The sequence below is a fragment of the Dryobates pubescens genome, chromosome 1, assembly GCF_014839835.1.
Source record: "Dryobates pubescens isolate bDryPub1 chromosome 1, bDryPub1.pri, whole genome shotgun sequence".
Taxonomy (NCBI): Eukaryota; Metazoa; Chordata; class Aves; order Piciformes; family Picidae; genus Dryobates; species Dryobates pubescens.
Genome location: NC_071612.1, coordinates 19,091,936 through 19,118,652, shown reverse-complemented (window position 1 = coordinate 19,118,652; position 26,717 = coordinate 19,091,936). Strand labels below are relative to the sequence as shown.

The 26,717-nt window shown below is 45.8% G+C and overlaps 1 protein-coding gene across 6 annotated transcripts in view; it reads left to right on the top strand.

The window, feature by feature from the left end:
• The window catches only part of FGD3 (FYVE, RhoGEF and PH domain containing 3), a 123,530-nt gene that overhangs the window by 4,883 nt on the left and 91,930 nt on the right, over positions 1-26,717 (top strand). Inside the window, exon 1 of one of the 6 annotated variants that reach the window (XM_054162172.1) lies at positions 23,934-24,054. The exons of the other annotated variants lie outside the window; for them this stretch is intronic. The gene's annotated coding sequence lies outside the window, so the exon portion shown is untranslated. Of the gene's footprint in view, positions 1-23,933; positions 24,055-26,717 lie in introns of those variants that run through there. 6 annotated transcript variants of the gene reach the window in all.

Sequence of the window (26,717 nt, the reverse complement as noted above, 5' to 3'; positions counted from 1 at the left end):
CTCCCTGCTTTTTCTTCTGATGTCACTGACAAGTGTTGCTATTTTGGTCTCTGCAATGTGATTGTCTCGCAGAGCTCATTGCTATCACCGCTTCCGTGCTTTCAGAGGTGCACCTTTCTTATTTGGCCAGGCTTAAGGCCCTGGCATGGGCCAGAAAGCCACTGGTTTAAGTGCTGTGTGAGGGCTGGGTGTGGAATTGGGCAGGAAGGTTGTTTACATAGTAAAACCTCAGTTGTCTCATGCCAGAGTCACTGCAGGTTCCCTGGGGAGCTCAGGGAAGTGATTTTGTCAGCTGATCACCTGCAGAAGCTCCATTAACAGAGGGTTGAGCTTCCAACCTCAGAGCTGGACTACTGAATATCCTTCAGATCAGGATGCTTTTCTTCATCTTTCTTCTCTCCCTTTTTAGTGTGACTAGTGTTTTTGCTATGAACTCTAAAACCCCATGGCTCTTTGACAGGCAGCTGGCAGCATAGGAACTTGCAGAAGATCTCAAAGAGTTTTCAGCCATGCTAAGCACTTGGTAATGCCTGAATAATGTCATGTATATTAGTGGTGGCACGGGGACAGGCAAGTCTGGGCTTGCTGTCACCCTGAGAGGCTGCTCAGACAGACTTTTGTGGGTCCCACGCTGTGCTTGTGGTGGGCCTGGAGAAGGAGTTTTTCTATCTTTAAGGCCTGTGTCAAGTGTTACCAAGGTCTGTGTCCATCTGAAGCACTGGTGGCTCTCTGGCCCTTTCAGGGTGGCCAAATGCAGGAGTAACGGTTCCAGCGGGCTTCAGTCGCGCAGGCTGCTGCCTTACTTCTAAATGCATTGGAATTATTGATTGCTTCTCTTAGGGTGAGAAGCTGCTGTCAGGCAGTGAATGAAGGAATGTACAATTCTTCATCTTCAAATCCCTTGTTGATAGTAGGAAAAGGTATCTGTTGGGATGACAATCTTAAGGCGTTAACAAAGAGGGAGGGAGCAGACCGCTGCTGTGAGTGGCAAGGAGCTGCTAAAGCTTGTAGGTCCTGTGAATTGCAGCATGGCCATGAATAATGCTGTTACTGAGGTTACACTTAAAAATGCTGAAGCACTGCCTTTGGAAAGGTAATTCTGGTTTGTGAGCTTTTTCAGAGACTGATTTGGTGCTGCTGCTTACAGATTCTTTGGCTTAATAAAGGTTCAAGGAGAGAGTATTTTTCCGCTTGCTTGCTGAATGAATCAGTGTTGATTGTATTTGCCATTCTTCTCCAAGCACCTTGACTATTTTGTTGCTGAAGTATACAGAGCCATTACTTTAAGTGTAGCTACCTCTACTACTACTATGTGGTACTCACTGAGCTGGTTAATTAATGCGAAAGGCTAAAACAGTGGTACTTTGAACCTGGGTAGATGCCAGCTGTCACTGGAAACCCAACCTTTATCCTTTAGGTGGAGTGTTTGGGTACAGTGCATGTGTGCAGCATACACATCTGTACACACCATCATGGCAATCTGGATGGAGAGTTTGGAAGGCTACCAGCCCTCCTATTAAAGCATCTGATGCCTTGAAGTCGAAAGGGCACAGTACTCCCAGCATGTTGGGGAAGGGAAAGATAATGCTTGGATGCCAGAGGTTTCTCCTTTTCATTTTAGACTTCTGAAAAGCAGGCAGGTGCCAGACTGTTATTAAGGATTTTAACGCTGGGCTTCAGTTTTCTTAAACTCTTGGCCTCTTTGTTCTTTCTTTTTGAGCTTACAGGGTCTGAGCAGAAATTCTCTCTTAGTAACTTAACCCTAAGCAAATATTTACATTCATGAGATTCTTGCTACTTCAGCAATCGTTCTGGGCCTTGAGGTTGGAACAGGGTGAAAGTTACTGTACCAAACATTGGAGCTGGGGAAGGAGTGGGGAAAGGAAGCTCGAAGGGTTCTCCAAATATGGTTTGACCATGTTTGGTAGGAATTGCCCATTCAGTGTATGCCACAAACGTTGCTGTCTTCCAGAATGAGATTTGCAGAGATTCTGTGCTCCCTTGCAGGAAGATAGATTTGTGAATCAACTGACATTCAAACCCCCGAGATTTGTAAAAGGGGAAGCCTGACCAAAACACTTTGAAATTCACCTGTGGACGCTGCACATGTAGAGGCAAGGTTCTCCAGGGTACAGAACAAAAGGAGATCTGAATAAACAAGGCTAAGGAGAGTGATTTCCTCTCCTCTCCTCCCACCACCAAACCAATGCACAAGAACACCACCTCAGCCTCCTGTGTTCCTGTTGCCTAAGTTTTGCTGTCATCCTGTAGCATGACCGGTGCTGGCTGAACTCTTTCTGGGAAAGCAAGACAGTGATCTCATTTTTTACAGCCTTTGTGGGAGCAGTACAGAGGTCTCTCCTGATGGCTCTCAGCAGAGCTTCCTCTTCCCATCTGTCTCTGATGCACTGCTTGGGGCTGCGTTTGGAGCCCTGCGGCGGTAGTTTGGCTCTCCGGCTAAATGCTGCTGGGAGCACGAGTAGGACAGACAGCTGTATGCACAAGTCAGTGCAAACTGTGCGTTGTACTCACCCTTAAATTCCATAGAAAAAGGAATGGTGTCCCTGCAGCTGAATCTCCACTACTGGTTGACACAGTTCTGCCGGAGCCGTGACTGAGGCTACAGTAACTTAACAGTGACGAAACGTCTGGGCCCCAGGCTGTAGCAGCGGATAGCTGCATGTTGGAACCGATGGTTCGCATTGAAGGAGCCTATGTGGGGTTTCTATTTACAATTTTGTCCCCATTTCCCCCTGTTTGTTGAATATCTGCAAAGCCCTGGATGAGTTTTGCCTGGAGGAGGATCTCAGCCATTCCAATTTCTTGTTGGAGCCAGGTGTGCTATCTCCATGCGTTGCTCCCACCAGCTGCAGCAGTCCTTCACTTGGAGTGAAGTTTCCCGTGGAGGAGGAGCAAATGCTGCTGCCTGCTGAGCCCTCCTGGACCTGTTTTACTAATTGCTATTAAAACTCTTGCAGCCTATTTTTTGGCTGTAAAAATGCAGAGGCAAATAACAAAATTAGGGCCACAGTTCCCCCTCCTAACTATGATGCACTTGAGAATTCAATTTCTTAACTCTTTTTCTGCTTAAGCAAATACCTCTCTTGCCTTGCCATTCCTGCTCTGCTAATGGATGTGCAAGTGTTCACAGCTAAGGGAGAGGAAGATTTCCTGTTCAGCCTGGAGAAGAGAAAGTTCCATGGAGACCTTAGCCTTCCAGTACCTGAAGGAGCTACAGGAGAGACTGGAGGTGAGGAAGAAATTATTTCCAGCGAGAGTGAGGAGACACTGGCACAGGTTTCCCAGGGAGGTTGTGGATATCACCTCCCTGGAGATGTTCAAGGCCAGGCTGGATGAAGCCTTTAGCAACTTAGGCTAGCGGGAGGTGTCCCTGCCTACGGCAGGGGGATTAGAACTGGGTGGTCCTTAATGTCCCTTCTAACCCAAACCATTCTGTGAATCGATGGTGCTACCGTTTTTCTTGTCTGTTTGAAGTGTTGAAGCATTGTATTTGGCAGGAAGCTTGGGCAAGGCCGGGGATGTTCAACCCCACTGCTGTGTGAAAGGCAAAGTGTTGCAGTTTGAGTTTGACTCTTGCAAAGCACTAAGAAACCTGTGGATGAGTTGCCTCCAAGTGGAGCACAGCATGAACCGTTTCAATGTTCCCTTCTCCCTCCTTGCTGCATTAGGTTTCAGACACACCCATTGTACAGGATCTCACCCAATGGCTGTGGCAGCAGAGTCTCCACAGGGTGGTGTTCGATGCGGGGTGTGGAGGTGCCTGTAATTTGGAAATGGCTTGGTGAAACGTTCTTGAAGCTGAGCATCTTGAGAGCACAGGTTTCAGATTGGCTATTTGATTTTCACTCCATCTTCTTTTGCACCTGCATTGCTTGGGTCTCCCAAGCACACAGGTGTAGGCTCCTAAGAGTATGTTCCCAATCTGCTGAGCACATTCAGTTATATGGTTTCCTGTTTCCTTATTTATTCCATCAGCTTCTTTGGCTGAACCTCAAATTCTGGGTCATCCATTTGTCTAAACCCTCCTGTGCTACTGATGATGCTCAGCTCCCACTTGCACTGTTGATGCTCTGTCTCTCACATCACTGGACATCTTGCAGTTGTGTTCTCTTTCCAAGATGTGTTTCTGCTGTGGCATCTGCCTGGCTGGCAGTCTGTAATAAAAATGAGCAAACCCTGAGTTGCTGCTTTTATGGGCTAACAGCACTGGCCTTCAGATCCTCCTGGAGATTGCAAAACTGCACTTTGAGCCCTCTGAAAGTCAGGTTTAAATCTAAACCCATGAGACTTAGATCCTATGCATGCAGTCCTGACAGCTGCTGCTGTCTCCTCAGTTGTTTTTTTTTAAATTATTGTTTTCTCTATTGTTCCTCTATTTTGTGATTGGAAAAAAAGACCTCTTCTGTATGAAATCAGACTTTTGAGCATGTAGACTCTGGGTGTAGCTTAGAGAATGCTGGGTGTGGTGATACGATAAAGCACGAAAGCTGCTCATTGCTGGCATTCCTTAGAGCCGTGCATCCTGCAGGGAATCCTCAAGCACCCTGCTGAGGAGGAGCTTTGCACTCTGTGCTGATGTTTTATTTCACCCTGCAACAAAAAAAAATTGATGTGGCTTCATCTAATAGCTCTTTGATTACTAAATTGATATTTCCTATTCATGTTGATCCACCTTTTGAAATGCAGAGATGGCCAAACATCATGGGTTTCTAAAAAGACTGTAAACCCATCCTTTGCACTGAAGACCTTAACATACTTTTTTTGTGGACTACAGTTGAAAGTTTTTGAATACTGGTTAGGGTTTTCCAAGGGAGCACAGCTGTGAAAGGGGAGCAGTTCTGATGGAACAATTCTGTAACTTCCATTTTGGCTTAGTTTGTTCATGTTTTAGGTTGGTTTTTAAGACTTGGCAATTGAGTGGTGGTTTAAATCCGGGATTTTTTTAAAGTTGATGATGGTGTCCCCTTGCTGAAAAGGTAGAATGTAAAATCAGAGTAGTGATTTCTCCACCTGGTGTAATGATGTAGAAGAGAAGACTTCACTTTCAAGCAGAGCATGCAGAGTGCTCCAGCTTTTAGTTTTTCAGTAACTTTGGGGTTAAAAGACATGACCCAAAAGACTTTTTATACCCCTGACGTTTCTGCTGCCAGACATTGAGTGGAGGTCACTTAACACAGAGGCTGGAGCAAGACAAAGCCTCGTCCCAACAGCCTGAGCAGGCAGTGCTGTGCATGGCTAGTGAGTGATTCTTCTTTGGCTGTCTTACAGTGTCACTGGAGAAGCAGTGCAGGGCTGGAGTCCATCAGCCATATTGCATGCCTTAAGATTCCTAGAGAAAGGGAATCTGTTTGAAAAATACCTTTCCAAAAGGGAGCCTGGGCTGGAAATTGGCAGTGATGTTCAAGTTCCTGTTAGATCTGTAGGCAGGATTGTGCTGAGAATTATCTTCCTTTGTTATAGTATTTTCTTAGATGGTGTTTAGGCTGGGTGGGAGTGTGTTGAAGGAATGTGCAATTAATTAATGCTATGCATTATATCCAGAATAAAACAAATGTAATTCACAAGATTTTCCATCATAAAGGCTATAAGGAGGCAAGAAGGTGTGGTTGTGGTGGGGTTTTTTGTTTGGTTGGGTTTTTGTTTGTTTGGTTTGGTTTGGCTGACCTGTGTCAGGAATGCACAGAACCTGGATGTAGATTGTTAAACTTTCTTGTTTTGACTCTGAATTTTTTTGAGCCTGGGTTTTAGTGATGAGAAAGTGTTGCCATGTCTTTAGCTGACTGAATTTGTCCCCTTGTACCCAGGTGGCCTGTTCAAAATGGTGTGTAGAGCCTTTATGTAACGCTGCTGGTATTGATTAAACTGTAGTGCCTGTTTTATTTTGGTCTCCTTATAAAATGCATTGAGTATGTGTATTGAAGCCCTGTACTGGATCTCACAATTGCAGGATTTGAGATGGTTTGTTTAAACAAAACAAAACCCAGGAAGTCTGCTCCCTGCCTCCCGTTGTTATTTTTTCATTTATTTAGTGGAAGTCCTTTATAAAGTGTGATTTGTAGCATAGACTCAGCTGTGGATTTCCACAAGCAGAATTTTGGAAGCTAAATAATGGTGCTGTGCCCTGACTGAAGCATATGAAGTAAAGATATCAACATATCTGGTCTCTTACTTGGAGCTGATCAGATGGGGCAGTGTTGCTGCTCTCTCTTCAGGCTCTTCTCTGGGCAGTCCAAATACAAGGGCTGAAATCAAGTTCAAGGCATTTCCAGTTTCTGATGGCTGTTAAATTGTGCATGGCTTTGGATCTGGGCTTTGCTTTGTAGGTTTGTCTTTTGTTTTAATATTAGTTGCAACACAGTCTCTTCTTGAGAGCAATCAGGAATATGACTTCCTTCCTTCTGGGGTGTTTTTCAGTGCTGACAACTGTCTTCTAAATATTTGGTCCCAACTGGCAGATTCTCACTTGTGAATCCATTCCCACTGTGGTGACTATTCCAGAGGTTAATGCAAACACAGTTTCTTCCTTCCTCGACTTCTGTTGCATTGATCATGTGAAAAATAGTTGTTTGTGTTTTACATTTGAATTGCTTCCTTTTGCTACTCTCCAAATTTAGGAGTGCTCTTTAAGCTCTCTTCTGCTAAGCTGGCTTGTCAGGAGCTGACTCCCAGGGTCTGAGCAGATGAACTAGGGTGAGACACAGCTTGGGTAGCTGAAGGTCTGCTGCCTGGGACCAGCAACATTTTTGTTCCAAGTAGACCTGGATGTGGAGGGCTTTTTTGTGTGTTTGTTTTTAATGCCTTCCAAAAGAGCATAGTCTGCTGTACACATCCTGAAACACCTCCATCCTAGTTGAGGCAAGCAGCAGATCCTTGGAAATATGAGCTCAGCTTCAGTTTGTATTGGCATTGCCAGATCTTGGTAGGATTTGGCACTGGAAAAGGAACTGTACTTTAGGAATTCAGGTTGGGAAACCCACTAATAAAAGTGGGCTTGCAATTTCTCTAAGCTAGGACACTCCATAGCTTTCTGTCATGTAGCCAGGATTATTAGGGTGAAATGCTTCCTGCTGTCTGCACGGTGACTTTCAGTTCGTGGGATTTGGGATAGCACTTCAAAAAACAACCATAGATGTTTGATTTAAGTGATGTAGGCATCCTGCAATAGTGAGCAGACCCATTGCAGCACAAGGTAAAATATTTAAGAGTGTCTTTTCTGGGGGAAAAAAAACCCAAACCAAGATTCTTCTCAGTTCATGGAGACTCCACCGATATACCATTCCCTTGCATCATTCCCACTGATACAATTCTCTCCCAATGCTATCTAGCTTTGTAAGGCAGTTGGTATTTGTTTCGTTCAGGTTTAGGTCCTCAGTATGCCCAAAGATCCGAACCAAACTGAGAGTTCAGTGCAAGCCATGGCATGGGTTTTCTCTCCTTTGTGTCCAAACGTTGGAGATCCACAGATGATTTTTGGAAGTGTCTGAGGATGCTGGTTGTGAAGTAATGTCAGTGCCTGACACCCAGAGTAGTTAACAGTTAATGGTGGGTGTTTTTTCTCAAGTATTAATATCATTAGGAAAAACCCAGGCTATTTATAAGCTGTTTTCCTACTGTCTTTTCCACTCTCTAATTACAGGCTTGATATGGGTTTTGTTTTTTAGGTGGTGTGATGGACTTCAGTCAACAAGAGCAGGAAATGACAAGGACAAATGTTTGCTGGCTGCTGCACCCCTCTGTTCCAATGGGAAAATAAAAGTAGAAACAGGGCTTTCCCCCCCTTCATTTTCCTCTTTGTCAGTTGGGTGTGAGTTCATTGCAATGAAGGTAGTTGAAGAGGCACTTCAGCTCATGAAGATCGTGGGTACACCTAGAAAGATGAGATTGCCTTGAACTTGGGAGATGAGGAAAAATTGCAGCAGTCCAAGGTACCTGCCATTGCAGCGGGGAGAGTGTTTGAGATCAGGGGCTCGGGGGCTTGTTTGTACTTAGGAGGGAAAAGTAAGCTGCTGGATGCTGAAAAGTGATTTGGGTTCTGTCAAAGAAAGCTTTGCAGTGATCTTACCCAGTGGGGAATGCTCTAAACCACAGACTGCAGCAGTTCTGGATGTCTTGCAGGGGGTCACAGTATTAGCGGAGGCTGTCTTGGCATCTTAAACTGGCTGCTTCAGTCTAGGAGGAGACAAGCATTTGCTGCACTTCTGCAGCTGCTCATCAGTGTTCTGCTGCTGCAGGAAACTCCTAACTCAATATTGTTAGGAATGCTTCTCCCCCACTGCAAGCCTGAGTTGCTACTGTGCTGGCAGGCAGCATGCTTGGCATCAACAGTAGAAGTGACACTAGAAAGACGTGTATTTAAGGAATCTGTAAAGTGTACAGCAGGAGATTGCTTTAGCTGGAAGCTGCTGGTGGTGGTGGGGTTCTGTCTGTGTGTACTGAATAAACTGACAGTTAATTGAGTTCTCAGAAGACCACCCAGCTCTCCCAGTGGAAAAAGTGGGCATACTGGGAAACTCTGGATAAAGCCATGATGCTTCTCGTAAATCTCTCCACTTCTTTCCATGGCCCTAAACATAGGGTTTGTAATCCCTCAAGGGGTATGAGGACACCACATTCAAGTGGCTTCACTTGGCACTCTGTTAAGACATTCTGGTGCCTTGAGCTGTAACACAACTTGATTCTGGCACTGTCCCTGCCTCACAGTTCATGGAGGAGGCTCCTCTTATGTATGTAGAGTTAGGAGCTTTTTATTCCCCTGGTCTTCACTTTGGAGGACCAGGTGTACCTGTGTGGAACAGCATACTGAGATGATTATTACTTTGAAAGTAAACATTCTAACCATCTTAGTTACCTTCAGTGTTTTCAGATGTCACCCAAACCAGCTGGGTGTGGAATTAGGTTAGTGGCAGGTAAGTGCTGCTCAGGTGACTTGTTTCAGCTTTTTCTGTAGTGAGGCAGACTACACTTTGAACTTAATCTCTTGACAGTTTCTGATTGGGAGAACCAGAAATTTGTCCCGTTTCAAGTACTGATTTATACTGCAAAATTTAAACAGCTAAACCTTTAGGTGTTAGTATACTGTGCTTGCACTGTAATCTGACTGTGAATCAACTACCTTTTTAATTGAGCCTTGAGGTATTGCGTTTTGATCTGGGTCAGCTCCGTTGGACTTCTGAAAGCTATTGAGAAAGTTGAGAAGAGGGTTGGCTTTGTTTCCTCTGATTTGTGGAAGCTTTTTGTCTCTTCCTTACCTCATCTAGGGTCACTGAGGACTTTATTGGGAGCCTGAAAAGAAGAGGATTGGGTTATTTCAAGTGACTGGGTCAGATCTAGGATAGCTTGTTAGCAGCAAGATAGCTCTTTGCATGAGGAACTGGGTCTGTTGACATTTTGGATAAGCTTTAAGGTTTCAGCTTGGTTTAGAGTGTGTGAACGCAGTGTCCCTTGGAGCCAGATGGATCAGCTCTCTGTCAATGGCAGCTGTGACTTGGGATGCAGTGGTGTTTTCCTGGTGGCTGCTGCCTGATGGAAATCCCTGCTGAGAAGCTTGCTCTCACCTCCTCCTGAATACCCAGGACTTCAAAACCAAAAGTGTGGCAGTGGTTGGCTTCTCTCTTGTGTCAGGCTTAGGGGAAGACTGGATTTGGCTAGGAGGGCAGGCACATAAACGATTCTGGATGTATTTTTGTCTCTGGTTCAGGGGTGGGAAGCAGTTCCAGTTGGTATTGTCCCTATTAAGACGTACTTTTCATGTTTAATGCTTAGCAGTAGGTTTGGCTTAGGTAAAACATTTATTTTTAGGCTGGAAATATCAAATACATACAAAATAGCTTATGTTGGCTGTGTCTACATCAGCAATAAATGCAGCCTATAGAAGTGGATCTATGGATGGAAGGTGATGCTGAGGACCCTATGCCTGCCCTCTGCATGTGTGAAAGGCTTTGGAGTTAGATGAGCTCAGGGTAGGCCCTGTAGAGCAAATGCCTGTTAGCTGCTATTGTGTGCTGGATGCCTCATTGAATGCCTCTTCAGGTAAATTCCTCTGAAGGGAGTCCAGGTCATCTGCTCCAAGCCCTTGCTGAGCTACAAACAAAGACACTGCAGGGTGAGGTGAGTTGGGAGACTCCTAAGCAGCTCGTTGGTCAGAACTGAAGTGGGGATGGTGACAAGGCAGGGCTGTGCTCCAAGGCTCAAACTGAGTCTTGGCTACTCCTCTCTGTCCAAACCTTTGATCCCACACAGCAAAGAAGTGTCAGAGAGTGGATTGATTGTGTGTGTAAAAGGTATCCTTTCCTCATCAAGTTAACTTTGGATTAATACCTGAGCTTGCTGGAGTCATAACTTCTGTAGAGCTCGACAGAGCCATGTCATGGAGGCTGGGCTGTCTCTTCCAGCAGCCACATTTTGCAGTGGTTTCAAACAGTTGAAAGCTGCTTTAGTGCTGTTATCAGCCATGGTCTTTCACAGCAAGTGATGAAGTTGTTTGAAAGGGCAGGAAGATACTGCTGATTTTTCTATGTTGTAACTTGCTTTACTTCTTCCTATCAACCTGAGTGTTTCCCCAGGGATCTTCCTCACAGTTTGCTTACCAAGTCTGGTAAATAATGTATTTCAAAATCAAGGACTTTAATGCATTTTTTGGAGGAGAGTTACTTTGGGAATTGAAGCATGAAAACTGTTATAAATGAATCTTTTAGTGGTGACCCTGGCAAAGCCTATTTTTCTTCCCTTCCCCTCCCCCCATAGCTTCATTAGTTTGTAGTTTCTCTTCTCTACTCAGTCTTCTACGTGTCTCCAGTGACAGAAAAAGGAGATACATGTATTTAAATTCCTGATGTCAGAGGTAGCTAGTCTTGGTTTAAAGAAAGACCAGAATGTGTGGTGAAAAGACACAGAAATAGGACATTTAGTTTCTAGTTCAGTATTTGCTCTTTCATTTGAAGAATTGCAGCATACTTGTCAGCCTCCATTAAGGCATCTGATGTTTTTATTGTCATTTTATGCATGAGGAGAACAGTTTGAGACATCACCAAGACAGCTGTTTCCCTTACAGCTCCAATTTCTTCAAGTATTTCTTTTTTTTAAGAGGTGTTTTGTCTAAGACTTTTTTTGTTATCTCTGCTGGAGATGAACAGGTTTCTAGTAGCATCTGGACAGCAAGTCCTGCATAACTTGAGTTTCCTGAATCACTGTTCTGTGACATCAGCCCTAGGTGTGTTAGGAGAGTCTTATGGCAGATACTCTTCTACACACCTGCACCTGATACAGGTTTGTGCTTCTATTATCTGGTTATAAGGTTATAAGTAAATATTGTATCTCCCTAGTATTATTTTTCCTTCCCTAGTCAAGCTTGCACTAAGGAAAGGTTACTTCCAGTGCAGTTCCCTGTCAATCCACCAGATGACACTTGGTGCTTAAAGATGTCAGGATGAGCGGTCTTGCATTAACAATTCTGTGTTCCTTCCTTGGTTTAGGAGGGGTAAAATTCAGAACATTTTATTTCCAAAGAGGTTTTCATATGGCATTTGTAAAATTGTAGGGGTGTGTCTCAGAAATGCTTATATGCTTTATGTGGCATTCTCCTATGTGCCCTTAAGTGAAAAAACCATTCACAGACTGTCAGGGGCTAGAAGGGACCTTGAGAGATCATCTAGTCAAACCCCCTGCCAAAGCAGCATCACCTATAGCAGGCCACACAGGAACACATCCAGGCAGGTCTTGAGTATCTCCAGAGAGGGAGACTCTGCAACCCCCCGGGCAGCCTGTGCCAGGGCTCTGTCACCCTCACAGGGAAATAATTCTTCCTCCTGTTTTCCATGGAACTTCTATGCCTCAGCTTCCACCTTTGACCCTTGTCCCTAATCAGGGGAAACTTTTATAAAGGCTTTGGATAAAACTGTGCAAGGGAAGGTTGCTCTGTTTTGCACCCATGCAGAGCTGAATTCCCTGTGTAGCAGTGGTGTGATAGAGCAGAGGATAAAACTCTGCTGTTTGTGTACCTCCCCTGGCTGTATTTTTGTGTGTGTAGGGGGAAAAAAAAAAGTGGACAAATGAGCCACAACATTAGCTATAGCAATATTTATTGTCTGAAGTCAATAAAATAATGAGATTTAGATGGTTCTGTGAGTTTTTAAAAGGGTCCAGACTTGCCATCAGGGACTGACCTTGGGGTGAGCACCGGAAGGCTGCTACACCCACAGCTTGCTGGTCATGCTGTGTGCAGCAGTTTCTCACTGCTGGTTGTCCAAAGAAGCAATTAATAACTGAGAGGGAAGTATGAAATGGGTCACATTGTTCCTCTTCCAACCATGTGGTGCTTCAGGCTTACAGATGTGTGAGAAGGGTCAGTGGCTGCTGTGTGATTTTGTATGAAGTAATTCCCCCCTCCCCCCCCCCCCCCACAGAGGGCAGACACACAAGCAGTGTGCTCATGACATCATGGGTTAGGAAGGAATGTGCCTCACTGCTGTTTTTAACCAAAAGCTCTAAGATTAACAGTTTAGTGATACTATCTTTGAAATAATACAGCTCAAGTAGACGTGGACTATGACAACATAAATCTGTGGCTGTGCCTTTCTTGTTTTCCAAGGTAACTCATTTGTTTTAATTTTAGCTTGATTAAGCAGCTGGTTTGCATTGCTCAGCAAGGTGTCTGCCTTGACACCCTTGCTCTCACCAAGCACTTTGCTTTATGTGGTTGTGACCTGGCATTAGTGGTTCAGGTGACTTTATTGACACAATGCAGTAGTTTCTCTTCTCTTGACCCCATTCATGATGATTAAAGGAGCTGCAGTGTGCACAGACATAAAACAGATGCATTTTCAACCTGACATGTTTGCCTGTGGTCTTAAGATTTGGCATTTTGACTAAAGAGAAAACTGGTGGCATTTTTTTATGATTCTTTTTTTTACCCTGGTTGGGAAATACCAAATCATGGGACCTGATTCATGATTCCTCTGGAGTGCTTTGCACTTCAATGTGTTCAGCACCCGAGATGCAGGCAAGGAGGTGATGGCAGCATCTGTGGACATCTCCATGGACCTGCCAGGCAGGAGGACCTGAGGTGTGTCCCGGCCACTGGCTTCGCTACTGGAATTGGGAGGTTGCAACCTGTGGCTTGTCTTTGTGATACTGAGCACTTGGTGCTGCATTTTGCTCTTTGAAATTCCATTTTCTAATGAGCAGTGTAAAGTCTGAAGAACTTAAGACTTTTATGGGGAAATGTTGAAATCTAAAATTCAGTGCCCAGTATTGTTCTTTGCTACATGTTTGAGCAAAAAAATAATCACCACCCCCACATGCACCTGAGGAACAAAATCACCTTATCTGTCTTAATGCTTTATAACCTTTGACTCTGTTTCTGGGCAACTAGTAAAGGGCAAGCGATCTGTGGAGCAGGAGAAGCCACGTGTAATAAAGAACGTTTCTTGCTGAAGACCTGGGAATCCTCTGCTTAGCCCACGTTTGAAAAGTCTTGCAACTGTTCTGCTTATCCATGTGTGTGTGTTTAGCACGTGGATTTAAGCACATTCCTGACAGAATGGCTGAGTTCCCCTGATAAGATCCATGGTGGGTTAGTTCCAGTGCAGTATATATGCTGGCAAGGCCACCTGTGTTTGAAATCTGGCCGAATGTTAATCTTGGGGAAATCTGGGATTGGTCTTTTCCATTAGTGGCCTGTGGGGCCTACCCTGGAATTTTCCCTTCTCTTTTTTTTTGCTGCTGATAGTTTTCTTTCTAAGTGACTGTAGGAAAAAAGAACAAAGGTGAGGGAAAGACTGGGCACGTGGAGCTGCAGGCGCCTCCTGAGAGCAGAGTGGAGTGGCAGGATGGTGTCCTCTTAGGAGCTGCTTCTCAGAGCTGCTTTAGGAGCCATTGGAGCACAGACCATGTGCATAGATATCAGTGTTGTCTGCCAGCCTAGCAATTTCTTTAGCTAAGGTCCAGGTTTGTGGTGTTTGATGTAAGCTTACAGTATGTTATTTATGGCTGCAGGATTTGAACTGACTTTTACAAGTCTCCAGCTGTATATTTTCCAGGCAGAAGTTCAGGCATTGTCTGATTCAGTTGAAGGGTCAGTCTGGGATCAGTTTGGAGATGGGACATTTGTAAAGCTCTGTGGTCTGTCTGAGTGAGGTGCCACAAGACCTGACTGACAAGGGTCTGAGAGATGGAAAGCCCTTAACACACTTGGAAAGCTCTTGGGTGTCAGAAGGAACATTAAGCTTGTGTTTGGAGTGTTGAGGAAAGTCAGTTCAATAACCAGTGCCCACACTGATTTAAAGCTGAGAAGTTTCCCTTCATCTTTTGTCTTGTGCGTAGACTAAACACATATCCTCCCCTCTCTTCTCCTTGCACTTCCTCCACCTCTCATACTTGGGAATTGTATTAAAATAGAGGAATTCCACCTCTGATTACACAAAAGATGGAATGAAAGCATACTGGCCACAGTCTGTGTTTGTCAGTTTCTCTGCTGCCCTTCCTCTTCTCTTTCCATCTCATATCCAAACTCTTTGCCTTTCACTTTCATTTGGGTTTTCTTGTAATGCTTAAGGTCGACTCTTTTGTCACTGTATTCTTCAGTTTTGTCTCAAAGCCCCATTAAAATTGACACCAAAACCTCAGTAATCCTCAGACTAGCCGAACTTTTAAATTGTGTCCAAAGGAGGTTTGAAATTAGGTGATGGGGCTTTATGCATCCCGAATTATAAGCAAACCTAAGCAAGCATGACAAGTGTGTTGATGATAAACCTCAGCCCTGATTCAGTATCTGTTGAAGCTGAATTCACTAAATGATGGCAGGTGATGGCTGCCTGAGCTGCAGTTCCTGGGTGTCTGTGGAGCTCTGGAGGAGCCGCATCACCATGTCCCTCGTGGGAGCAGTAAGGGCAATCCTGGGGCTCTGCCACGGTGTGAGCCTTGCTGCAAGAGTCCCTTGTCCCTCTGAGAATCAAGGCAATGTGTTTCATGTAAACAAAATTAATCCAGAATCCACTCAAGCTGTACTAGTGAAGGGGACAAAATATAGCACATAAAACTTCATTTTCTTTTTGGCTAGAGGATTGGAGCAGATCCTGTGAGCAGTCAGAAGACTGTCAAGTCCCAAGGGCAGCAAAATACTTACCTTAATAAGAACTTGAGCTGGCTTGAGTGGAAAATGGCATTTCCCAGAGTGAGGAAGGGTACAACGTTCACAAGGGGTTCAGTGAAGCTCTGCTTTAGTGCTGTTGGAATGAACCTGAGGGCATGGGTAGCTTGCCTGTACAGCATACACATTTGCTCACCATGGGAAACCTGGGGCTTGCTGGAATGTGGCATCTTGGCTTTCCTTGCTCTGTTTGGGCCATGCCTGCTTTTTTTTTCTTTCCCACTTCCCCCCCCCTCCACCCCCACCCCCACAGTCCAACAGGTCCAGGTAACTGGTACAGTAGTTTCCCACCTTTCCCATATAGGCATCTTAGGTTTTCATATTACTGTAGCAGTATGGGCTACATACATTCCCTGGAGAAAATGGGTTTCTGGGGCTAGCAATGCATTGCCAAACGTTTGCCTGAAGCATGTCATTAATATGGCCAAAACACATGATAAGCAGCCCAAACCCAAACCTCTTAGCAGCAAGCTAGAACAAAGAACTTGTTACTGTCTTGTGCCAGACATTTAAACCCGTGGAAGAGAGTTTGCTTAAAAGAGCAGCACTGATCATAGAAGCCCTGGCTGCCATAAAATAGGTAAGTTAGGGTAGGACAAGAGGGCCTGGTAAGTTTATTCCTCAAGCCAGGATGTAGTGTCATGGCTATTTGAAAAATGAGGGAACAAAAGTAAATCCTTCTGGGCTTGTCCTGGGTCCAAAGCATCTTGGGCCAGGCTCTGGTCATTAAGCATTTCTTTGTCTGGATCTCTTAAGGAAAAACCTTCTAAATCTGCTCTGGAGGATGGTTGGATTTCTGTAATTAATGTGTATTTCCAGGTCAATAGAAGTGTTACTGCATAAAGTGCTTTGGGGCTTTTCTTGTTTGCATTTGGAAAGTCTTTTGTGTGATGAGATAGGATTGAACACATTCTAGGGTCCCAGATGAAGACATTGGAAACTACAGGCTGGAGCTGAGTGGGTTTACAGAGCTCTGTGCAGGTACTGCTGTGCACTCAGTGAGCACAGCAGTGATTAGGAATGGCCTGGCTTGTAGTGGGGTTTTGCATCTGTATCACCACAGCTCTAACTTTGCTCCTGGTGCACCAAGATGTGCCCATCTGCCATGTATTCATAGAGATGCTTGTTATAAACCCAACTTTCTGTCCTGGATAATATCACTTTGCTGTAAATCTATATATGAGCCCACCTGCCTCTTCCCCTGTGCCAACATACCTGTAAAAGCAATTTTTAGTGGAGTTGTGGAAGTAAATCCAAGTAAGTCCTCCAACTTAGGGAGGACAAGAGCTTTCAAACGCTAAAGCTTGTAATGGTAGCTGGGGCCTGACCCTGCTTCAGCAAAGCATGGAGAGCAAGCAGGCTCTTTGAAAGCCTGGAAGCTGTGCTTGGAAACACCAATTGGACTGTTTCAATGGCAAGATTTCTTTGCAAGTACACTGCTCAGGCCAAGCCAAGCTCTGTACTACAATGCTGTGTTCTTTTCACTTCTTGCATGAAATGCTATTGTGGCAGTAACTTCTTTGCATGATGTCTGTTCTCTGTGTGCTCCTTGACGTTGTTTTTTCTGCAGATTGCTTATTTTGTTTGCATTGGACTGTGACTAATGAAGGGATTTGCTTTCTGTAGTGCCAGTGATGTTCTGCCAGTGGTTAGCAGGGGATTCCCACATGAATTTCCCTGCCTGTCCCTTGTGCCAGTTGTGTGCAGCAAGAATAGCTGTACTTCATTTATTTACTTTGGGGAGTGAAGAAACAAAGGCTCCCAGTTACTTTTTTTTTTCTGAAGCAGTACTGCCAGCTCCATAGCTGGTGCTGGAGGGCAGGCAGTGGGGTACCAGGAGGTGGGTAGGACAGCCAGGAGGAGTCTGTGCTGCAGTTCTGTTCCTGCTGTGAAACCTTGGCAACGCTTTCTGTATTTATTTATTTTATTCCTTTTTTTCTCCCCTTTCATTTCCAAGCATTCTTTGTGTGGACTGTGGACTAAGTCTGTTTTTCAGTAAGTATTTGTACATTGCCTGTCTCAATGGGCTCTGCTGCCCTTTGGGATTTTCAGGTGCTTTTGTAGTAATAATAAAACTTAAACCAGACACTAGTCAAACAAGCTGCTGTCCAAGTACTCTCACCAAGAGCAAGGCCTGGTGTCCACATCCCAGATCTTCCAAAAAGCCACAGGAATGTCCTAGCCATGTGGATGCTGGGCTGCCTATACCATTGGTACACAGCTCATGGCAGAGTCCTTCACTGCCCCTGCCTTCCCCTCCTGCAGCCTTTGAAGTACATCCAAACTGCAGCCTGGAGGAGACCCAAACCATTCAGCAGTGCACTGGAGGTGAGGCTCGGGGCAGACTTACCTCTGTGTTTTGGAGCTGCTGGGTTTGTCTTTGTTGCATTTTTCATGGTGTGGCAGTTTAGGCAGGGTGCCTCCTGCTTCTGCCACACAAGATACACCTCTGGTGCCCGGGGTGTCCAGCCCAGTGGGTGGACACAAGAAGCTGCCTGTTTCATCCCCATCATGTCCTGCTCCCTATAAATCCATCGGCAAGGTCTCACACTTCCTCTTTCTTCCCTTGCTGCTCCTGTGGGAGATGCTCCCTATCTGCTATTGGAAGGGGAGTTATTTCAAGGCCTCTTAGGCCTGGCTAGGCCTAATGCCAGGAGGAGAAGGGCAATCTCAGATCTGCCCAGCTGACATTAGCCTAACAGTGGAGGGGGGCAAGAAAGAACCCTAGGGATTTTGGGTGTAGCCTCAGGTAGGGAGAAGGGAAATACTGGGAGGTTTCTGGGTGTGCTGTAAGGGACTCTGTAATGCTTTGGGATCTTCTTTGTCACTATGCTTGTAGCTTCTGTAAAACACTTTATTGCTTTTCCATTTACATTTTCCATCACTTCTGCAATTCATTTGTGTGAGTCTCATTTTTCTGCCCCGGTGAGAGGCAAGAGAGGATCTGCCTCAACCCAGGATACATGGGGAGGATGGTATCCCTGTGAGATCCTGCAGGGCTGACTGGCTCTGGGATTTGGAGGGAGGATGAATAAAAGCAAGGAAACGTAGGAAACACAGCCCCTCATGAAGGTATTTCCCTGCATCTTGTCCCATGAGCTTTTTTGGGAAGGATCTGAAGTGCCCCTCTTCTTACTTGGCAAAATAAGGAAATGTGAGCATTTTTCATCCTTTTTTTGCTGGACTGGTGCCAAGAGGACTTCAGAACTTCGGGGACCTAATCTCTGCCAGCATGCTGCTGTCCTGTTTGGGGAAGAAAAATGTTCACTGCTGCGTGTGCCTTTGTGAGTAAGTTTTTCTTCCTGTCACTCTGAAAGAGGTGAGGCATCAAATTTTATCCTGAAAAAGTCCTCCAAGAGCAGCAAGCTCCCTCTTTACAAGCTGTGGTTGTTAAAGGGAGCGATCCTCCGGGCGCAGGCACGCACGTGTGTGTGCGCATTGAAAACCCCAGAGCTGTATAGGACCATTTTCGAGTGACTGGCCTGGTTCATGCTCTTGCTAAAGCTGGTCAGTGTTCCACACTGTTCAAAGCACACAACTGTGGTTGCCCTTCTACAAAGGCTGTCTTTGTTTTGAATGTGAAGTCATAGTCTATTTAAAACTGTGTTTTAATGCTGAATTTTGCTGGAAACTGGAGGAAATGAGTTCATGGGGTTTTGTCCTGATAAAAACAAAAGTGGAACTTGCAAAGTCAGCTGTGAGTAAATATGCATGGCCTGTTTTGTTGTTGCTGCTTTCTGGCTTTGGTCTCTTTTGCTAAGAGTTTTGGAAGAAATGACAAAGCTCACATCAGTGACTTCATTCAGTTCAGCTCTGCTTACTTTTGAAGATGTGCTGACCATAGGAATACAATGAGGATGGAAAAGGTCCACCACATCTTTTATATTTGTTTCTGGTAGATTTCATTGGATTGTACTTCCAGGAGGAACCGTGCTCCCCCTTTCCCCACTTCTCACTGGCTCAGTACCTTGGTTTTCTCCTGACCCTTCTGGTGTGGTTCTGGAGTGGAGTGCTCTGGCAGCCCTAGGCCTACAGTCTGTCATAAGGTTTTGCTACTTGAGGTCCTTGTCAGCACTGCCAGTCTGTAGTTGCTGATGGTGATAATAACAACAATAACAATTATCCATTACTAGTGCAGTGAAATCTCATTCTAATTTTTAACTTCTCCTATGGAGTGGATGTATCAAAGATCTGTTTCAGAACAACCCATTCATCTGGTTTGATTGCTGAATCATTTTTTTTCAAGTGGCCCAAGTTATTTGGGCGTTTAAGCTGCTTTTGATACCAGTTATACCCTACAAGTGATTCAAACTTCGCTTTCTTGCGGGATCTTTAAGGGAAATGTCTAAGATAAGATGCAGAAGTCTGTATGACCAGAGCAAAACTTTCCATTTGGTTTGTCTAAGCCTAAACAAATGAAGCTGCTGAGTTCTCCCAGGAATGCATTTTGCAGCAGAGGTGACTGAGAGCAAAGCCAGTACAACATTCTCAGCTGACTTAATGCCAGGGAAGAAACACCAAGTGGGCTGGACCAATCGTGCCTTAAAGCTGCAGCGCCACCATCGTAGCTGCAGATTCAGGAGGAAAAGAAGTCTAAACACTGTTTGATAAACCAGTTTGACATTTTAAAGTAGCCTTCTTTTTAGGGTAGCAGCTGCCAGCCTTGTTAGTGCAGATGGGGAGTGGCTCTGCTGTGGCAGGGAAGGACGCGCTGGCCATTGCCAGTGGCGGGGTTTAAAATGGGGCAAGGTTAGGAAAGGTTGGGAGAAGTTGGCTTTCGCAGAAGCACTTCAGCTCCCTTTTCACTAGGTTAGAATATGTGGAAAACTTGCATGGCTCACAGGAACCATCCTGAGTTTTCTGTATGCCTAAACAGTCAGCTGTGCACGGGAGACAATGGTGAAAATGCATATTGCAAACCACAGCTACGGACTGCAGGTCCCTCAGTGTGGCTCCAGTTTCATGAGCTGCTGCTACCATTTCCCTTCTAGCTGCTTTACTGGGGAAGCTGTAATGCAGTCACCTGCTGCACATGGTGAACTCTCAGACAAATGAAGCACTTTAGCTTTTTTGGTGGTTATTTAAAAGTTACTACTGCATTATGCACAAGTGCCCTTTTCAGCGTTACCATATGGCTTGAGTGATTGGCTGCATCTTCTGGGCTTCTTGGTGATGCTGTTAATGCACAGCAACTGAAGTGCCTGCATCAGGTCTGTCTTGCAGCTAGGCAAGCTGACAGTGTTTCCCTTTGTTCCATTTGCAGATGAATGTAGTCATCAGAGTATTAAATGAAGGGTAAACACATCACAGGTATCTCCTTGTTCTGCTGCATCCAGGATTTGAAGGGTTAATTTATCCTTAACAATGGCCTTTTAAATGATTTAAATTCTCTATTTTCTTCTTCCAGCAAGGAGTTATCGATAATCCAAAACCACCAGCAACAAACAGATTAATTCTTCATTTCTTTGCATGTGAACAGTTCTAATGAAAAGCTTCAAGAAGATTACAGGAGGCTTGCATAGTAATAATTAGCCATTCACTTGTCATTTTTGTTCAATTTATTCTTTCTCAGTGGAAGACTAAATTCAGGCTTTTTTCCCTCAGCTTTGCACATCCAATCCTTTACCTTGTTACTAGGAGACACAGAATGATATGTTGCATGTTGCTTTCCTCAAGCACAGTGGTATTAGCCACTTACTCACAGGAAGGTAGGCTGGTGTTGAGACTATTGCTCTTTAGCTGTTAGAAAGTCTGAACCAGGCTTTTTTATTCCTTTAGGGAGACTTTGCAGAAACCTCCTGGCTGTTCTTTCCAGACATAGCTGGATACGTGTGATTTATTTTTTTTTTTAAATGCACATAGAGAAATAACAGTAGCTGCTTTCCCTGCAGTTTCTTGGCTTTCTGCTGTGCCTCAGTTACCTTTGGCTCTTCCTGGCAGGCTGCCTTTTAAAGAAAAGAATTAACACATCTGAGCTGCTCCCACGGGAATTCCTGCCCCCCCCCTCCCCGAGGTCACTGAGCTTCCTTGGCAGTCAGCAGTGTGGCTGTTTAATCTGGTTTCCTGGGGGTGTTGGGGTGTGTGCAGTTGTGCTCTGTGCCTCAGTGCTCCTTGCAGAGCAGCCTGGCAAAAGGGCAGGAAAGCTCCACCATCGGTTGGTTGGGGGTTTTTTGTCCTTTTTGCCTCCCATTTTCCAAAATTCCTCAGCCAGGTCCCTAGAAAGGAGAGAGCCTTCTAGGTGCCTAGAAAGGATCAGAGAAGTGGGCAGACCCATCAGACAGGCAGCTGCCAGCTGGGCAATGGACACAGGAGTTGCTCCAGACTAGCTCCATCCTGCGCTGGTCTTCACCCATAGGGATCTGAGAGGGCCACAGTCTAAAGCTTCATCAGTGTAGGGGGCTGTGGCCAGGAATGTGAGGCTAGGCTAGAGGAGCTGTACAGAGCTGCTCCCGGGCACTGGGCTGCAGCAGTAGCTGGGCTGCTCTAGTTCCTGGCTGTTTGGGGTTCTAAGCCTTTCTAGACCCTCCTCTTCTGCACGTTTGTAGCATTTGCTGTTTTGTTGTGTTCGCACTGGCAGGCTCAGTGCTGCTCTTCCTTCGCTTTGTTTAGGCATTGGGATTGGGCTTTGGGTGAAGCTTTACTAGCAGTGGCTGTAAAGACATGATTGTGGGGGCAGCTGCAGGAGCCCAGGAGAGCACAGAGAATCACCCTCTGATCTGGGTACCATGGAATCAGCAAAACTTATTTGTGCTGTGATGTCAGATTTGTGTTTTATTTGTGTTAGGCTTTTTGAGTTGTGGTCTGATGAAGAAATGGTGAAACCCTGTTTGACTGGGGAGGAAAGCAGAAATAATGTGGACTAGGCTTTTTGCTCTCTGCTTCAACCTACCCTCTGCAGTTACTCCACTCCTGTACCAGCAGGATGTCTTTTAGGGATGGTACATGTATAAATGGAATCAAAGAATCATAGAATCAATAAGGTTGGAAGAGACTTCAAAGATCATCAAGTCCACCCTGTCACCCAACACCTTATGACTACTAAACCATGGCATCAAGTGCCACGTCCAATCCCCTCTTGAACACCTTCAGGGATGGTGACTCCACCACCTCCCTGGGCAGCACATTCCAGTGGCTAACAACTCTCTCTGTGAAGAACTTTCTCCTCACCTTGAGCCTAAACTTCCCTGGGACATCTCTTCCATCATCTTCCTGCTGTGAAATGTTGTGGGGGGAAACATTCTTTCTCACTTCTCTCACCAGTTGTCCCCTGGGTGGGAGATACAAGCCACCTTTTTAAGGTCTTTCTGACCTTGGTGGTGGTGTCTCCTTTTCCCCCATGTGCATCTGGAATGATGAAGAGGGAGCTCCATGGAGAGAGCAGCTGCTGTTAGCTAGAGGAGCTGCAGGAGCAGCCACCAGCAGGGTTTTCTGCTGAGAGATTCCACAGCCTGACAGGTCTTGTGCCCAGCTGGCTGGTAACTGTTCTGATGGGGTCTTCAGCTCAGCTTTCCTCCACATCCGTCCTTTTGTATGGCCCATAGCTCTGGCCCACTCTCTCTTCTTGGCTTAACTCTTTAAACAAGCCTGCTGAAAATGCTAAGTAAACATATGCTGGAATTTGGAGTGGACTGCCTTTAGATGCTGTGCTTGCAAACCCAGAATGGTCTGTTGTGTAATGCAGGCTTCTTGCCTTCCTTTAAGGAGAGGCTGAGGAGAGAGGAGGAGGTCTGGCCAGCATGCTAAGGTGGAACTCTCTCTGTAAAAACCTCTAGCAATTGTTATGTGCTCAAAGACCGTGCACATCAGTTTGAAATTGTATTGGCATCTTCAGTGGAATTTTGGTGCCTGGCTTCTACTCTGGGTGGTTTTGTTGAGTCTGAGTGGGGACTGTGAGAAGACCCAAGGAGCAGGAACTTGTGCTGATGTGGAGTCCAGCTGCCGCCGAAGGAGCAGCTGTGCAGCGATTGTGTCTCGATGCCTGCACTGCATGGAGCTCGTTTGTGTCATACTGTGCATGACAGTTGTCCAGGACAGAAATGCTGCCCTGCACTTTACTGATAAGCTGCTGCTCTGTATCAAGCCTTCCTGGATCTGGTCATGCTTGCTGCAGCCTCAGCTCTGCAACAGGTTTGCATTGTCGACCAATTTTCAATTGCAATTGAGCATCGATTTCCATTTGTGCAAATTCCAATATGTAAATAAAGTTCCAGTTCTTCAGCTCCTCTTTGGAGCCTGCCCCCAGCAGCTCAGACAAGTTTCATGCTTTTCAACTCTATGAAATTTGGTGAAAATGAAAGTAAGTGCAGATAAAAACTGCCGTGGTAGTAGTGACACACATTTTGTTCCGGTGCGCAGTTCCAGGCAGCCTGGCTTTAAAGCGTATCCACTGAGCAGCAGCATTACCATCAGCGAAGCCCCCTCCCCTTCCCACATTTATTTCCATGGTAACCCGAGGAAGGCATTCTGCAGCCTCCAAACTACTTCTGCTCTTTCATCATGCAAGCTGGCATTGTCAAGGGCTGAGTGTATCCCTACAGCTTTGAATGAGAGAAAAAGAAAGAAAGAAAGGAGAAAAAAAAGGCTGAATTTGGATGGGCAGTTGCTATTTGGGAGGCCCTGCAGCAGGAAAGAACGGGCAACCTTCAAGTGACCTAGTGTCCCTCCGTTACTTAGTAAGGAAAACCCAGTCTTGCTTCATTAATTGATTAACTTGGGGGGTGGGGTTATCAGAATTCCCCTTCTGTGAAGCCAACCATGGAAGTCCTGAAGAGGCTGCTGGGAGAGGGGCAGATGGCTGGGCAGGCTGCGCTGGTGAGCTGCTGGCGAGCTTACATGCTGTGAGCTGTTGCAGATCTTGCTTTCTCGCAGAGCTTTCAATGTCTTCCCAGGTACGGTTTAGAGGAGGCAGCTGCCTGCTCTTTGCTGACGGTGGGCATCTGCCCCTGGCTGGTGTGCAGTGGACGTTTGGCGGCGGCCGGCAGCGTGTGCTCTGCCTGAGCGCTTGGGAAGTGTGTCTGTGCTTCTGGCCCTAGCGAGCTGGATTCATGTGGATGATCTCCGCGGTGCATGCTTTGGGCAACCCGTGTTTGTGCGGCATTGTGAGGAGATGTGGGGAGGATTTGACCATCCCGGAGCAGGCTCGGGCTATGTGTGCAGCGGTTGCTGTGTGTGATAGTCACGTGTGGAAGTGGTGGTACTGATCCCTTGCAGCAGTATCTGCAGCCGGGAGAGGAGGGAATGATGCTGTGAGTAATTGTTTGTTTTTAATACCCTGAAAGCAGAAGCCTGTCTGATAGAAGTGTGGTCAGACATGTTTCAAGCAGTATCCTCCTTTCCTATGAGAAATGGATCAGACAGGTTGTTATTGTTAATTCTCTGCTTCTCTGTGTTTCCATGTCTGAGCACACGAAGCACTGTGCAGCAGTAGTGTTGAGGGGAGTGCTTCAGGGGGGCTGCCTGCTGAGGGGACTGCACTGCTGTGTGACTGCCTTGTGACAGGCTGGCAGCATTTTTGGGTTTCCTTCCTTGCATTATTTGGTTGGGGAGGGGTGAAAATGTAGCTCACTTCTAAACATCTCTGAAGTACATAATGTCTGTGAAGTCACCATGACAACATGGGGACCTGGATCAGGTTTTTCCCTCCACCCTTTTTCTGTTGTGTTGTTATTTAGGGGAGAGGAAAAAAATTATTTATGCATTCTCTGAGATGTTTGACAGGGAGTATCCTACAGCTCCTGTTGGTATGGGATTTGTAATGGTGTCCAGCCCTTAATAATGTTTTCAAGGATTTCCTTTGGTTAAGCACAGTCCAATGTGTATGATTTGGAGTACAACTATGGTGGGACCTAAACATGGGCATGAGTAGCCCCAGCAGCAGTAAAGGTCAACCTTTCCCGTGATGCTGGCATTGCAGCTCCCCCTGAAAACTGCTGCACTCTTGTGGTCCTGTGTTCGTTGCCATGTGAGACATGGAGCCTGGGCACTTGTGAAAGTTGTGTGAGCTAAGGTTAAGAGCATCTGCATTCAGACCAGACTGGAGTTTGAGGCAAACTCAGGGACAGAAAAGTCTGATCCTGGTCAAGAAACAAAGAGTTCTTCCACCTGTCTGTGCTGAGGAGTGCAGACTGCGCCTCCCAGGCAGGAAGAGGGTGGAGGCTTTTGCAAAATGCGTTGCTAGCCGTTCCTTCCCACTCGTTAGGACTCCCAGGAGGCACACTCCCTGGCTTGGGTTCCGTTCCTCCCTTGGTCTGAGGCATGCTCATTTCACCGCTTGTAGATTCCAGCTTCCAGCTCTTGCGAAGTGCTGGCGCTGGTTAGAAAGGAAGACTGGCCAGGTTAGGGAGGGTGTGCAAGAGAGGCAATGGCTACAGCACGGTAGTTAAGAGGCTTTGCTGGTAAGCAGTGATGGGACAGCATCTGGCTTCTGGTCGCACTCCCACAGCTGCAGGCACGTGGAGGGAGCTAGGTGGGTGCTTCGTGGATAGTGTTCTGGAGTGACCCAACTCAGGAATCTTAGTTCTACTTACTTTGGGGAGCAGACATCTTACCTGAAGAGCTCTCATCTAGTGCCATCTTCTGCCTCCTTTTAACAGGATTTGTAGGGTGGGAGGGAGGTTTTTGTTTCATACTTTCAACAGCAACCTGTATAATTCATAGTGATTAGTGGAATAAGGAGTACTAGTGGATGCTCTGTGGAGGTGATGCGTTGATGTCGGCAAAGGAGGGTAATTGTGTACTTCCAAGTTATCTTTATACTTCCTGATGAAAAAAAATGCACTGTAATTTGGATAAATGAAAGTAAAAATACTGGCAGTTGTCACCTGTGCCTGTGTGCCCCTGAAATGTAGGATCTGTGGCATCTGGACTTACTTGCACTTCTGCCAGAGCTGTGAGCAATTTTGGTGTTCGGGGAACTGAAATGCAAATACAGCTTGACAGTGACTTTTGACTTGTTACCCTAGGTGCTTGACATAAGAAAGTGAAGAACCTAGACATTTCCCTCTCCATCCCATCATCCTGCTGCTTTAGTTGCCAGTGGGTAGACTGGACTTCTTTTCAGTTTGGGAAAATGTTGACTTCTGTCTGATGCTGAGGTTCCAAGTAACGTTTCACAGGAATGATGTGGCCCTGCATAAGACCATGCCCTTGGAAGAACGACATCTCCTTCATGTTACCTGATGCTATCGTTCCAAATACAGCAGCTGCACCAAGTCCAGTCCTCTGGAAATTCAACTCGAGTATCTGAGAAGAGATTTCATTTGAGCCAAGGGCTCAGAACAATGAGAGAAGTCAGTGAGGAGGACAAGTAAGAGCAAGAGTTGAGTGGAGTTGGGCTGTAGAGATTTTTGTGGTTACGTACCTTGCTTTCAAGATCCTTAAAGTCAGGAAACATACCATAAGTGCTTGAGGCAAAAACTTGTAAGTCATGAATTTAGGAGTGGTTAAAAAGAACCAACCAAGCAAAAAACCTAAACCCACCCTTCCCCCCCCACCCCCCAAAAAAAACTCATCCAACCAACAAAACCCCACCATAACCCAGCCCAGCCCAACC